This window comes from Felis catus, chromosome A1, assembly GCF_018350175.1.
Source record: "Felis catus isolate Fca126 chromosome A1, F.catus_Fca126_mat1.0, whole genome shotgun sequence".
Classification (NCBI taxonomy): domain Eukaryota; kingdom Metazoa; phylum Chordata; class Mammalia; order Carnivora; family Felidae; genus Felis; species Felis catus.
The window spans coordinates 193,449,154-193,465,342 of NC_058368.1; the positions used below are offsets into that span (position 1 = coordinate 193,449,154).

The 16,189-nt window shown below is 41.1% G+C and overlaps 1 protein-coding gene and 1 long non-coding RNA gene across 3 annotated transcripts in view; one reads left to right on the plus strand and one right to left on the minus strand.

Moving 5' to 3' along the window:
• Nucleotides 1–15,592, plus strand: part of LOC123379842 — a 116,136-nt gene extending 100,544 nt beyond the window's left edge. Inside the window, exon 4 of the long non-coding RNA XR_006584750.1 lies at nucleotides 13,699–15,592. This is a non-coding gene — a long non-coding RNA (uncharacterized LOC123379842). The remainder of the gene's footprint in view (nucleotides 1–13,698) is intronic.
• The window catches only part of GRIA1 (glutamate ionotropic receptor AMPA type subunit 1), a 306,263-nt gene that overhangs the window by 216,923 nt on the left and 73,151 nt on the right, over nucleotides 1–16,189 (minus strand). The window lies entirely within an intron of this gene.

A 16,189-nucleotide genomic window follows, 5' to 3' on the forward strand; every position in this document is an offset into this window, starting at 1 on the left:
GCAGCTGGGTCTCTGGATGAAATGTAATTCTTCCTCAGGTGCTGGTGGTGTATATAAAGACCTGCTGGACATAAGGTCACACAGAGCCCTCCTAATACAACATTCGTTTGTCTAATTGTCTAATTGTTGGGTGGTGGCTCTCAAGTCCAAGGAGAATCCTCAATTCATTTCTGACATTAAACTGCAAAGAGCCAGGAAACAGAGTGTCCCTACACCCCTCCCGGTCATGGGAAGGGCCACTGGAAGCTCCACGACAACTAGATTAGAGTTCTAGTTCTACCTTGAGTTCTGAGTTCCAGTCCCAGCTCTGCTGAGACTCATGGGGGACTCTGGGAAAGCCCTGGCTCTCCTTCAGGCCTCAGTTTCTTACTTGGAAGTACCACCGATTTGGGGAGCTCTCTGACATCTCTCCTATTGCTGACGTTCAACAACCTTTCCCAGCCTTCAGGACTTGCCAGACCCTCAAGGGGTAAATTGCCAGAGTTTGAAGTGTTGGACTGTGGATCTGCTGAATTCCCTACTCTTCGTAGTCCTAAAAATGGTAAACAGCATTACGAAACCGATGTTATGCAAGTTATTTATTTAACCCTATATAAGATCATTGAATTTGACTTCTGTTAAGCACTAAAAATCAGGCCATAAAGAGTTCAGCAGGTAGGCAACCAATATTTAAGGCCTAGCTGAGGCTTTCTCGGTCCTTTTGCTTGACTAGGGTAGGGTGGGGTGGGACAGCTCCCCCAAGTAACTCAGGTATATTCTTCTTTTTCTAAATGGCTCTCTCTCATCTTGACTTCCAAGGGAGCATTCTGTGTAGCACGACTGAGCTGAGAAAGATAAGGCCCCAGAGACCATCCTAAGATTAAATAGAGTCTCCTTGTGATTTAGAAGGTTGAGATTGCCAGCTCTAAATCAACATGAATTCTCCATTTAATTTGAATCAGTGGGTTTTACGAGTCTGTTTCCCTTTCAGTATATCAGTCAGGCTCACTGTCTCTCTGTTTGTTATTGTTTCGGTGTTGTATAGTAGAAACCTCATAGCCTGGCAAGCCTGAAAAGGATTTTCTAGAGCAATCCTTGGGTTGCACTGAGAAAGAAACAAACTGAGGCCAAGTATAGGGACGAGCTTTTCTCAAGGTCACTTGCCGAAGAGGCCTAGGGCACACGTTTCTTCTCTCATTCCTTTCTTCATTTTATTTCTCCTACATGGTGTCTCCTTTGCTTTGCTTCAAACAAAGGCTCTTGTTTACTAGAATTATTTACCCTTTCTTTCGTCATTAGATAATCAATCACCCACTTCAGGGGTTCCTTTCACAACAGCACGTTGAAACTTCAATTAATCTGAGATCGGCTCACGAGACACTTACCTTGAGTTATTTCTCTGATTAGCTTTAGGGAGAAATAGATACTCTGTCTCTCCTTCACTCCTTTCTGTGTTTCAAACACATCTAAGCTATAAAAATTAAGACTGCTTTGTATTAAAATGAAAGAGTGGCCTATATTTAGCCTATCTAACAAAGATACTGATTGTTGAAAGAAAAAAAAAATCGTCATCTACTTCTTTGAACACCCAAATTCAATTACTGGCCACTGAACATATATATACATATACGTATACGTATACGTATACGTATACGTATACGTATACGTATACGTATACGTATATGTATATATATGTATATATATATGTATATATATATATATATGTGTGTATATATATATGTATATTTAACATAGCAGGTATTTGTCATTTTTATTATTATTAAGAATAATAACAGAAACAACCACAAGCCAGAGTTTATACGACTTACGGTTTACCAAGGCTTTAAAATAAAGTCTCCCTCTTCCCATGCCATAATACGTGAAGCATGTTGACACAGAATGGCCTTCTTGCTGATGAAATAACTGAGGCTCAAGGAGATTAAACAACTTTCCCAAAAACATCCAGCTACCAAAACAACAATTCTGAAACTCAAATTGAGGTCTCCTGTTCTCAACCCTCAGTTATTATCACCATGTCACGTCTCTGCACAACACTTTTCCTTGAATATTTTTGTTTTAAGGAAGCTTGGTATTTGGTGAGATTTCTGGTCCTAGAAGGAGAGGATCTGGGTTTTAGGCCCTTTACCAGTTAGGTGATCTCTTCTTCCCCTAATCACCCAGCTCGTTTCTTAGATGCTTCTGTTAGATATTCATGGAAGGTGGGATCAGGACCAAATTTCAGTCTTGCTGGTTTCTTGCCTAAGGCTCCAGAGCACCTGGTACATGTCATCACAGTAATAGTGATTCTTGTGTTATACCATCAGGTGCATTAGTTGTCTGTCTTTCCCATTACACCTGAAGTCCTCTGAGTGCGTAAACATCTTATTCACCTTTATGTATCTGGCACTTGGGACACAGTCTGGCATTTAGATGTTTTTTGAAGTATGTTTACTAAATGAATAAAGACTCCAGTCCACTACTCTCAATTGACATAAGAGATGATTTGCCCACAATCTCACAGGGAGCTGATGGCAGAACTGGAACTGGATCCCTCACCTTCAGGCTCTTTTCTGTGTATTTTCATGCATGAATAAGATGATATTATTTATTACTGCTAATGATGAGTGCAGCCAACATGCATCAGATGCTGGCTAAATGCTGGGGTGCTGTGCTAAGTGCTTTCTGAGTGTGATCCTATTTTATTCTTCCAACCACTCCAGGAGGTGAATTGTATTTTTATCCCTATTCATTAGATAAATAAATGGCTTTAGGCTGAAATTAGCTTTAGATTTCTTCTCACCTTGCAAATATCCACCAGGCAGATCCCCACCCCAAAATAAAACATAAAATAAAAATCAGTACTGGGACAGAGGCCGGAAGGACTTCTTCCTGTATAAATAAGACAGACGCGTTTCTGGCATCTTCAACAATAGATGCCCTGGTCAAGAAAGCACGGATGAGGAGATATGCTCATTAACTGCTAACTTCAGACCTCTTAGGTCTCATTTATTTGGGCTGTCACTCAAAATGGCCTTATTTTTTCTAGTCCTCTTGTGAGTGTCTCCTGCTGATGCTTATTTGTTTATCTGAAAGGCCAGACTCTCTGGGATGGGCTCATTAAGAAGACATTTCCTTTCACGAGGGCTGGGAGAATGGCAGGGACACAATAGCTCCCACATGCCCCCCTCTTGCCATGCCAACAACACAATAGAAGGCCCTCAGTCTAGAGCCAACCCAAACCCAAGTCAGCACAAAATGTCCTCTGCTGGAGCCCAGCTGTGAGAAAGAATAAACATCTTCAAAGCCCTGACTACCCTCTCATCTCTGCCATGTAATCTTCCCCTAACCTTTGCATCCCACAATGATGCCCCCCTTCTTTGGAGGCACTGAGTAATAGAAAACCATGCAATCAGAGTAACATAGCCATAGACATTTCCAGTCAAAAGGGACCATAGAGATGATTGAGACTAAGCATGGCAACACCCCGGCACTTCTGCCAGCCACTCCCTGATTTCCCATCCATGGCAGACAGCTTTAATCAACTGTGGCACTCTTCCCAGCTCAGCTTGGATGGTGCCTCAGAATCCTTTTCAAAAAGGCACTCTGGGCAGAAGAGGAAAGTAACTCTTCCATTCAGGATAGAAGGCATAGAGGGGCTAGAAAAGAAGCCCCCTGCTTACCAATCCAAGTGCTTTTTCCACCACTATATCTTTCTTGATGGTGTGTTCTTTTGGGGTCATCTCATATGAATAAGCCCTACCATCAACGGAAAATTTTCAGCTTCCTGAGGGTGGAACTTGGGTCATTTGTTAATCTCCTGGGTATGCATCATGCTGAGTAGTACACATGCTGCTTAGTTGACAAAAGAAGGGAAAAGACTCTGGATCCTGAGTGTAATAAAGGGGACACTCGAAAATTTCAAAAAGGGTTTATAGAAACCACCTTGGGTTAAGTAAGCACATGTTATACAACCATTTGCTGGGTGAAATACATTAGAGAGTCCTAAGGCATTCAGCATATTTCTCAGTGCCTTATTGGATCCCATCTATAGGTAATCAGTTCTAAGAAGTCCAAAAGGATCTTAGGTGAGTTCACTTTTCACCTACAATGGCAACCTCTCAAGTTTTTCACCCAAGGAGCCTAAAAGCAAAGAAGAATGATGGCACAGATGACCTCAAGGGATCTGAGGCATAGCTCCCAGCAACACACAGGAAGTAAGACATTACTTTGAAATATCATGTTTTATCTTGAAAACTCATGTGAGTTTGGATTCTCCTCCAAAATAAAGCAATGCTTATTTTAAAAAAAATGTTTTCTACAAAATTTTTAAGTTGACTGGATGCCGTGAAAATGTGCCATGTTTTTCCCAGGGCTTCATATACTCTTTAGCCAAGAGGTCAGCAAAAATTGCCCATGGGACAGATCTAACACAGCACCTGTTTTCCTATGGCCTGTGAGCTACTCATGGTTGTAAACTTTTTAAATGATTAAAAAATATAGAAATAATATTTAGTGAGACATGAAAATTATAAGAAATTCGCATTTTCATATCCATGAATGGCATTTCATTGGAACTTATTCGTTTATGTACTGTCCATGGTTGTTTCCATGATACAGTGATAGAACTGAGTAGTTGTGACAGAGACAAAGCCTAAATAGTTATCTGGCCCTTTCCAAAAAAAAAAAAAAAAATGTCCCACCTCTGTCATGGTCTATCCCTGACTACTCCATGACCATAAATGTTCCCATCATGGGAAGATTCACTATGTAGATCTCAAGTGGGGGCACCTTTGTCCTTCAGGACACATTTGTCAATGTCTGGAGATATTTTCAATGGTCACAAATGGAGGGGAGAGGTTGCTGCTGGCATCTTATAGTGAGTAGAGGCCAGGATGCTGCTGCATATCCCTCAGTGGTAAGGGCAGCCCCCACAACAAAGACTTATCCAATCCAATTAAATGTCAATAGTGCTAAAATTGAGAAACCCTGGTATACACCATCTGGTGTTAAAGGCTGGTTCTCCTCCCCCTTCTTCATTTCTTTCCTCATCTCAATTAAACATACACTCTGACTATTAGTAAATCAGAAGGGATTACTCGCTCAGGCCTGAGAGACAGACACTCCATAAATATTTATGAAGGGTGAGGATGACTTGTCATTTTATTTGACTATAGGAATTATTAACAAATAGGTAATGATACTAATAATTCATTTTTATGGGGCACTTATTTATGTGCCGGGCATTAGGCTAAGTATTTTTACATTTATCCTCTCACTTGGTTTATCACTTCAGCCTTGCGAGGTAGGTACCATTATGACCCCCGTGGTGCAGGTGAGGGAACCGAGACCAGAAAAGTTATGTTGCCAAAGATTACAAAGCTGCCAAGTTGTAAAGCGGTGATGTGCACCTAAGAAGTCTGACGCCAGAAATTTAACTGTTTACCATGGTACCGTGACCTTCCTAAAATATTCATTAACTCCTCATTTCTGTGCTTTGATGTGGGCAAAAGAATTTACTTTGTTCATCCTGCAGCTCCACTATTATACACAAGAAAATAATTGCGGCTTCAAAAGCCTAGCCTTCAAGACACTGTCCTTAGCACAGATTTCTTTTGCTATAAAAGTGCTTTGTAAATTAAAAAAAAAAAAAAAAATGCTTTGTGAATTCAAATGCATTGAACCACGTAGAAGCTAGTGGATCAAGAAAACTCTGATAACTGCATGATCCATGTTCTAGAGGCTGCTTGTAAGAAATACAAGACTTATTGAGATGTTACAGCCAATTAGCATCTAAATAGGTTTCTTATTTCTCTCCCAGATATAATCAGAATTGAACACTCTTTATTAGAGGGATAACTCTGAAAGAGAAAGTAGATAGGTGTTTGAAGTAATGAATCTCAAAGACAGCATACTGCTCCCAATTTTGGCAAACCTGGCTTAGAGCAGAAATGGCAAATACATTTCTTTACATGAATCAATGTGGTTTGTCTGATCGGTCGTGTTAATAGTAGAGTGAGAATGCTGAGTCCAGAAAAAGATCATTTGGGTTCAAATCCCAATTTTACCTCCTTTTAAAAATCAGTTAGGCTGCTCTGAACCTATTAACCAAATATTAGTCCTAGGTTTATAAAGCCTGAACTCTAGTCTCAGCTCTGACACAAATCCATCATTTGTGATCTTGGGCAAGTTAGATCACTTTTCTGGGCCTCTGTTTCCCCAGTTGTAAAAAGGGGATAATGGCACCTTCCCTCTCTATCTCTTTAAGTTTATCCAGTACAACGGAGCTAATATATACACAAAAAAGTTTGTTACTATCAATGGCTACTCACAGGAATCTTCACCATCCAATCCTAGAAGTAGGAATTATCCCATATACAAAAAGCTGATAATACACTGAGCCCAGTGACCAGCACATGATATTGTCAAAAGCCTCAATGAGGAAGTACCAAGCAAACATGAAAATGTAACAAAGTACCGAATGAGGGTCTATGTTATCAGCATTTTGTAGCGGGGCTGCCCCAGGCTCAGCTGGGACATGCCAGCTGGGGCTATGCCTGCCCCAGTTGCTCTGAAAGCAGCTGGCCTTGAGCACCACAGCAGGGAGGTGGGAAGGGATACCTGTAGTCCCACATCCAGAGCAGAGCTTGGTTCCCCAGAATATAGTGGCTCTTGAAATAAAGGTTCACAGTTTTCATTTGGCCTAAAATTCTGGACCGCATCCAATGCTTACTGCCTGGCTGATCCAAAGCTGCCTACCCACGGTTGGTTTTATCAATAATGCTGTTTACATAACTGCTGAACTGTAGCCTAGACCCTTAGGGGACATAAATTAGTAGGAATGATATGCTTGCAAATCTGTGCATTACCCCACACCTTCATTAGACTCAGAAGCAAAACATTTACTGTCCACCTACTGTGTGCTCAGTGTCTTGTCAGATGCTAGAAGTAAGAGAAGGATAAAGATGTGGCCTCTGTCCTCCATGAGCCTATAGGCTAGTTGTGAGGCATGTGTCTTTTACCTGAAATTATAATGCAATTGAACAAAACCAGTAGAGTCAACAAGTACCACAGAACCTCAGAACAGGGGAGTCAAGAGTGACATGCATAGATGTGACATCCATGATAGATGTGGGGCTTCAGTAAAGCTGTGAAGGCAGTAAAAAGTGGTGTTAAAGGCATTAAAATGTGAATGAAGAGGCGGGTGGACAATTTGGGACCCAGGTTTAATAGTCCAGGTGTAGAGTTGTGAGGACCAAGACAAAGGTGGTGGCTGTAGAAATGGGAAGAAAAGGCTATGTGTTGTAATTGTGGAAAACTCCATAGGACCTTGTGCACGAAAACTTACTGGAAGCCAAGGAGAGAAGGGAATCAAGATAGTGTTATAATAAGAGCTTAATGATGATATAGGATCATTAATCTTCTGACTCAGTAAATCCTATCAAAAACTGTGTGAATCACTCAACTGCTTCTGATGATATTTTGATAAACTACATCAGTGTTTCTCAAGCTTTAATGTGCATACAAATTACTGGGGTCGGCGGGGGGCGGGGGGGATGTTAAATATAGATTTTAATTCAGTAGGTTTGAGGTAAGGCCTGGACTCTGCATTTCTCACAAGTTCCCAGGTGACATTGATGCTGTTGGTCTGTGAACCACACTTTCATTAGCAAAAGGCCAGAGTTTGTCTTCTTTATTTTCATGACAAACATGAACAGCAATATTAGTATTTTAAAAAAAGGTGGATTCACTATAGAGAACAAACTGATGGTTATCAGAGGGGAGGTGGGTGAGGGGATGGGTGAGATAGGTGATGGGGATGAAGGAGTGCACTTGAGTTGATGAGCACTGGGTGATGTATGGAATTGTTGAATCACTATATTGTATACCTGAAACTAATATAACACTGTATGTTAACTCTGCTGGAATTATTTTAAAAATAAGGTGGATTGAGGGAAAGGTCAGTTATATTAATGGGTACCTGCAATCGTCAATCAGTTAACAGGTGTGGACTGCTTTGCCTCCCTTATTTAATGGGAGGATTGGCAGGGTAGAAGTCAGGAGGCCAGAGTATTAGTCCTAGCCCTATCACTATCTATTTGTGGGTCCTTGAACAAGAAAACATGAGGCATGAACCTAAATTCACTATATTTGAGAGCACTTGCTAAAGACTGAATATTTGTGTCCTCTCAAAATTCATATGTTGAAACCTATCCCCAGTGTGATGGTACTAGGAGGCAGAGCCTTTGGGCGTGATTAGGTCATGTAAATGGAGCCCTCATGTATGAGATTTATGCCCTGACCAACCCCAGTGAGCTCCCTTGCCCCTTCTGCCATATTTGGACATGGTACTAATATGGCCATCTTTGAATCAGGAAGTGGGCTCTCACCAGACACCAATTCTGCCAGGTGCCTCAATCTTGAGCTTCCCAGCCTCCAGAACTGTGAGAAATAAATGTTTGTGTTTAAGCTACTCAGTCTATGGTATTTTTGTCATAGTAGCCAGAATGGACTAAGGAATGGGTACCGAGAAGTAGGGATGCTATTATAACAAATACCCAAAAACATGGAGGTGGCTTTGGAGCTGGTTGATGGGTAGAGGCTAGAAGAATTCTGAAAAGCATGTTAGAAAAAAACAAAACCAAAACCAAAAACCTACATTGCTGTGAATGGACCTTTAAAGGTGATTCTGAGGCCTGGCTACACCCTCGGGGTGAAACAAGGATTACAGACAAAGCTAAGTTCTTCTTAGAGAACACCTAAGCAATCATGAACAGAATGGTAGTAGAAACCTGGATTGTAAAGCCCATGCTGATGAGGACTCAGACAGAAATCAGGAATAAGTTGTTGGAAACTGAATGAAAGGTGATCTTGGTGATAAAGTAGCAAAGAATTTGGCCACACTGTGTTCATGTTCCAGTGTTTTGTGAAAGGAGGAACTTGTAAATGATGAAAATGGATAATTAGCTGAAACAGTTTCTAAGCAAAATATTGAAGGTTCAGCTTGGGTCCTCCTGACTGTTTACAGTAAAATGTGAGAGGAGAAAAATGACTCATGAGAGGGATTGCTAAGCAAAAAAGGAACTAGAATTTAGATATTTGAAAAATTCTCAGCTTGTCCATGTTGCAAAAAATGAGAACACCGAAGGGTGTGGCCAAGCCTCAGTTTGATAAGATTAGTATGGATCAGCCACCAACAAAAGGAACTCTTCTCCAAGACAATGGAAGAATGATTCCCAGGGCTTTCAGAAATCACCAAGGCTGCCATTCCCATCAGAGGCCCAGAGCCTAAGGGCCTAGCTGAGGGTGCAGAGTAGCTTCAAAGGGTGGGGCCTGTGTCCAGTTCAGTGGACCAGGATGTCCTTGATCAGTGCCTCAAGGTTGGGGTGCCTGCACAGAGCTATGGCATGGGCTTTGCCCAGCAGAGCCATGGTAACATGGTTGTCTGCATCTAAATTTCAAAGGACAGGGTTTCTGCGGAGCCTGGGGCCCAGGACCCCAATCTGGGAGAACTATGGATAGAAGATCTCAGCTCACAAGGGCTGTGGGCACAGGACCTGGTAGGGAGCCGCTACAGAGCCATCCTGTGGAGCTGGAGGTGACAATGCCACCCCAGTAGGCCTGCAAGGCAAGCACTGAGACAAAGAGGATTATTCTGGAGCTTAAGGTTTGATGTTGTTTGCCCCATTAGGTTTTGGACTTACCTGGGACTTGTCACTCCTTTCCTTTTTCCTATTTCTCTCTTTTGTAATGGGAATGTCTATTGTATTCCTGCCCCACCATTATATTTTGGGATCTCTTAACTTGTTTGGTTTTGTAAGTTCACAAGTGGAGGGCAATATGCCTCAGGATGAAACGTACCATGAATCTCAGCCATATCTGACTTACATATTTAAATGAAACTTTGAGAATTTTGAATTGATGCTGAAACAAGTTAAGAATTTGGGGGCTATCAAGGTGCAATGAATTTTGGGGGGCCAGGGGTAGAATGTTATAGACTGAATATGTCCCCAAATTTCATAGGTTGAAACCTAACCTCTACTGTGATGGTATTTGGAGGTGGGTGTCTCAGAGGTGATTAAGTTATGAGGGCACAGCTCTCCAGTGAGAGATTGATGCCCTATAAAAGATAGTCCCTCCCTGGCTCTCTTCCATCCTCTGGGTGCACAGAGAACACATCCATCTGCGAATTAGAAAGGAGTCTTGCACCAGACATTGAATCTGCCATTTCTTTGATTTTGGACTTCCAAGCTTCCAGAACTGTAAGAAATAACATGTTTGTTATTTAAGCCTATGGTATTTTTGTTACAGCAGCCTGAATAGAAAAAGACAGTACCCATTCATCCCTAACTCACTGGCTTCCAATGATACTTGGAATAAATCCCAAATTCCTTATTACTGTCTACCAGCTTTTTCATAACCTGGTCTCTGCCCACTTCTCAGATTGCATCCCCCACCAATCCTTTCCTCATTCACTACACTGTAACTCCAAGGCCTTGTTTTTATTTCTCAAACACACAAGAATATCTTTATCTTGAGACTTTTGCGCTTGACTTACCATCTGTCCTAAATGCCTACATCCAACACTGTCCCCTAAAATCAAATCCTTCCCCAGGTCTCCATTCAGAGATGCCTTCCTCAACCATCAACCTCAGTGGTTCTCAATGAGGGTAATTCCCCACCCCCCCCTCCCCGCCAGGGAATTTGTGGTAATATTTTTTATGTTTTTGATTATCACAGCTGGGCCAGGTGGTGCTGTTGGCATCTAGTGGTAGAAGCCAGGGATACTGCTAAGTATCTTATAATGCACAGTGTAATGTACAGTATTATCTGGCCTCAAATGCCAACAGTGTTGATCTACCTAAAGATGCTCCCCACCTTTCACTCTTACCCTATTAAAAACTTACTACCACATTACCCCCACTTTATTTTCTTAAAAATATTCACCACTGTCTAAAATTATTTGATATATTTCATTGTTTATCTTATCCTCTTCTTCTCCTGACTGGAACACTGGTTTCATGAGGGCAGGGATATTGTCCTATTTTGTTCACTAATGTATACCCAGTGCCTAGAACAATTCCTGACACATTGTGGGCACCTAATGAATGAGTGAATAAATGAATGAATGAAAACAGAAGCAAATATTGAACATAAAATGAAACAAGTACACAAAGCAACCAAAGAACATCAAAGTTAAAAACTGTGCTGCAAATGATACCATGAAGAAAATGAAAAGACAAAGCCACAGAGTGAAAGAAAATATTTGCAGACATATGTCTGACAAGGGACCTGTATCTAGAATCTGTAAAGAACTCAGATAATTTAATAATAAAAAGACAGATGATCCAATTAAAAAATAGATGAGAAATTTGCATAGATAATTCTCAAAAAATATGCAGATAGCTAATAAGCACAAGAGATGATGTTCAACACCACTTGTCATAGAAAAATGCGAGTCAAGGGGCGTGTGATGGCTCAGTCAGTTAAGTGCCTGACTTCGGCTCAGGTCATGAGCTCACATTTCATGGGTTTGAGCCCCATGTCAGACTCTGTGATGACAGCTTGGAGCCTGGAGCCTGCTTCAGATTCTGTGTCTCCATCTCTCTCTGCCTCTCTTCTGCTCTCTCTCTCTCTCTCTCTCTCTCTCTCTCTCTCTCAAAAACAAACATTAAAAAAATTAAAAAAGAAAATGCCAATCAAAACCACAATGCGATGTCACTTCTCATCTACTAGAACGGCTATCATCAAGAAGAAAAATAACAGCAAGTGTTAGTGAGGGTGTGGAGAAGCTGAAGCCCTCATTTATCACTGGTAGGAATGAAAAAATAGCACAACCACACTGGAAATAGTTTGTTCCTCAAAAAGTTAAACAGGGGTGCCTGGGTGGCTTGGTTGGTTAAGTGTCTGACTCTTGATTTCAGCTCAGGTCGTGATCTCACAGTCTTGAGATCAAGCCCTGCACTGGGCTCTGCACTGAGCATGCAGCCTGCTTGAAATCCTCTCTTTCCCTGCCTCTTCTCTGCTCATGCCCTCTCTCTTTCTCTCTCTCAAAATAAATAAACAATCAAAGAAATTTGTTCAAGAAAGTTAAGAGTTACCATGTAACACAGCAATTCTACTACTTGGTACATACCCAACAAAAATGAAAACATGTGACCACATGGTGACTTACACAAGAATGTTCATAGCAACATTACTCATAACAGCCAAAAAATGGAAACAACCCAAATCGACTGAGGAATGGATAAACAAGATGTGGTATATCCATATAATGGAATATTATTTGGTCATAAAAAGGAATGAAGTACTGATGCATGCTACATTATGGATAAATCTTGAAAATATTATGCTAAATTAGAGAAGTCAGTCACAGCAAAGTACATATTGTATGATTCCATTTATATGAAATGTCCATAATAGGCAAATCTATAGAGACAGAATGTAGACTAGTGTTTGCTTAGGATTGAGAACATGGGAGGGCAACACGGAGTGAAACTAACCGGATACAAGGCTTATTTTTTTGTTTGGAGGAATATGTTCTAAAATTAGATTGTGGTGATGGATACATAAATCTGTGAATATAATACAAAACATTGACTTCAACACTTACATGGGTGAATTGTATGGTATGTGACTGATGGTCCTAACAAAGCTTTTAAAAGAAAAAAGGACAGAGATAGAAACTGAAAGGACTGAGAGAAATTTTATTTCTATTTGAAAGGAACACTTTTGCTGTTTTATTCTTTTGGGAGAGGAGACAGTTACTTAGAAATCCAGATAAGTTGAAGTCGTTTTCCTTGTTTAGTGTAGATTTTTGTTTCGTGGTGGCTTTGGAAGAATAATGATATGCAAGATCAAAGGCAAGTCCATTGGCCAAGCAACATATGTTAAATTAGACCAGGTGATACGAATATCCAAACTGGCCAGCCAAAAGATTTCCTTATAGAACTACAAGTATTAGATAGGGCTGCTGGGAAAGTACTTCCTGAAACTAAAATAGGTGAATGTCTGAGAATGAAGGATGGCTCTACATCTTTAAAAATAAATCCTGTCAGGGACGCCTGGGTGGCTCAGTCAGTTAGGCGTCTGACTTGAGCCCAGGTCATGATCTTGCAGTCCATGAGTTCGAGCCCCGCATTGGCCTCTGTGCTGACAGCTCAGAGCCTGGAGCCTGCTTTGGATTCTGTGTCTCCCTCTCTGTCTTTGATCTTCTCTCTCTCTCTCCCTCCCTCCCTCTTTCTCTCAAAAATAAATAAACATTAAAAAAATAAAAAAATAAAAAAAACACAGTAAATCCTCTCAGCAATAGTTTATCAATGGGGGACTTGGAAATTTCCATATCCTCAGAGTTCTCCTCCAGAAAAAAAAAGGAGCTGAAATTCTATCATTGAGTTTATCAGGTTGTATAAGAATTAAATGAGATCATGCCTGTGAAGGTACTTGGACAAAGGGACTGCTCAGTTTGGTAGCAGTGGTGAACCTGGAATGAGAGAGAGGCTGTTAGTCGGATAATTTATTATTAAACTACATCTTCCTGATCCACTCGTTTCTACATATTACACAGACATGAAAATGAGGGAAGGTTATAATCTTTTATCTGTTGATTCTTTAAAGAAGTGCCAGGCAAACATGGCCAACTGTGGTCTCCTCTGCCCCCATTTCTCTCTGTTTTTTCTCCATCCTGACAATCTACTTTCCAATGTTGATAAAACTTTCCAGGAGGCATCAGGATGGCATGGTGTCTGCTATAATTTTAGTCATGCTAAGCCTTGGCACGCGGTCACCATGTGAAGAGGTACAAGCCATCCGGGGAAGCCATGTGTCGGTATTCCAGCTGACAGCTTCAGCAAAGCCTTCATGAAAGTGAGTGAGCTTTCAGAAGATCTCAGCTTCCAGTTTTCAAGACTTCCAGCTGAGATCTCAGACATTGTTCTGTCTGAATCTCTGGCCCATGGAACCATTAGAGATAATAAATAATTTTTGTTGTTGTAAGCCACTAAGTTTTGGGGTAATTTGTTACGCAGTGTTGGTAACTAATACACACAATCTGCCTGATTCCAAACCCCATGTGCTTAATCACTATGTGTGTTAACAAAAACCAAACCAAAACAAAAATATTTCCAGTCAGAACTAGACTCCCCATTAAGACTTCTCTACTGGGAAAGGCAGCATTGTCTGAGGACTCTAGGGTATAGTCCACATGACTGAATATTTATCCTGGCAAATGGACAGCACTGCAGTAACAGGGTAGTCTCTCAAAGATTCAGGTTTAGGCACCCTGAACCTAGCCATCTCTGAAGTATTGACAAAGCTGAAACTCTAGACCTGGCCAAGGTGAGGAGTCTAATCTGTGCAAAGGTCACAACGTGATCTTGGCATACTCTTAAACCAGTGGTCATGGATTATACAACATACACAGAACAGCCCCTCAATTTAACTGTTCAAAAACCAGCAGTGTAAGTTTCTATGTGTAAAAGCAATGTACATTGCATGCACAAACATAAAATCTTATTAATTAGCATTTAGTGTTCTCAACAATGCTATTTATAGCATATCTGCTTTTTTTTTTCTTTTGTCCCAGAGAGCCAAGACACTAATGGAAAGAGACCAATTTGAGAAGAAAGAGTGTTTTTTTGTTTTGTTTTGTTTTTTGTAATCCAGGCTTTTTGTTCCCCATGAAGGGGAGAAAAAGGACAGAAATGAGTGAGGGGTGGTAACAATGGACCTCCTTAATGCCATGCTCCTCCTTTAAGATGGACTGACTGCACATCCCAGAGAAAAGAATTTTTTGATCTGCTCCACAACCAATATTCTACATAGTTGACGGAAAGCGTAGACTGGCAGTGGGAGGTGAAAGCAGCAGAGAACAATGGCAAGTTACAGTTTGGGTTATTTCATTTTTTTCCCCAAACTATTCAAGGCCTCTCAGGCATAGACTAACTCGACTTCCTCTTTCTCTATTCCATCCTTCACCCTCTTTGCTGTAAGGAGAAGAAAGGTTTGTAAGGGGAAACAAAAAAACAACAGCTGCATCTGAATGCTTGGAGAACAAAACAATTGGTACCTTTCATATCTCTGAAGGGTAGGCTCCATTATCTCATGTCAGAATTGGAGCGTGCGGCTAGAAAATCAGCTCTCAGAGGGCACAAAGCCAATGCTCCCTTCATGACTGACTTAAAAGGGAAAAGGCAAAGCTCTGCTTTTAAGAAGAAAAAAAAAAAGAGAAGAGCAAGCAAGATTCCAAGTTATTATATTTTATATACTTTGGAAAGCACTCTTTTAAGGAAGTAGAAATGGAGAGTTGTAAAAATAATGAAATTGGAAGCCTTGGGTTTGAATCCATGGCTTATGTGTTACCAACCATGAGACCCTGAGATCTTTTCATCCTGTCTCCTTATCTCAGTTGTCTGAGTCCAGTGAAGATTCACTCATTCACTCACACAATCACTCATTCACTTATTTGTTGAGTGAGTAAGCAAGCTTCACATACAATCTTTGCCTTCAACAAACTCACAATTCAAGATATTTCCCTCACCTCATCACAGGGTTGTTCTGAGAATAAAAATGGACTTTAAATTTTTTTTAAGCTTATTTATTTTAGAGATAGAGAGAGAGTGAGGGAACCAGGAGGGGCAGAGAGAGAGGGGGACACAGAATCCAAAGCAGGCTCCAGGCTCCGAGCTGTCAGCACAGAGCCCAACACGGGCTCGAACTCACAGACCGTGAGATCATGACCTGAGCCGAAGTCAGACACTTGACCGACTGAGTCACCCAGGCACCCCTCCAGTGGACTTTAAAGATGTGCATGAATTACAGATCAGCACAGCAAAGAAAAGGACTCTAGGAATAGTTGAAATGCACTTGCAAGACCTGTTAAATCTTGGGCATTTTGCAAAACTGACACAGAAATCACAGATTCGCTTTCCCCATCTAAAGCCAAAAGAGGTCTTGCTAATTGGACATAGCATTGTAATGAGTCGGACATGTCCTTCTCAAGTGTTCTTCCTGAGTCTCAGATCTTGCAACTTCCTCACATGCACCCCAGCCATAGTAGGTATCAATGGCTTGCCAAATCTTCATGGGGCATAGCTCTGCTCTGTCATTCCCCTGCTCATAAGCATTCAATGTTTCCTCTCTTCCTATAAAACCAAGCCCATTCTCAACTTGGCCCTCAAAACTCCCACCTCAAGGGAGTACATTTATGTATATA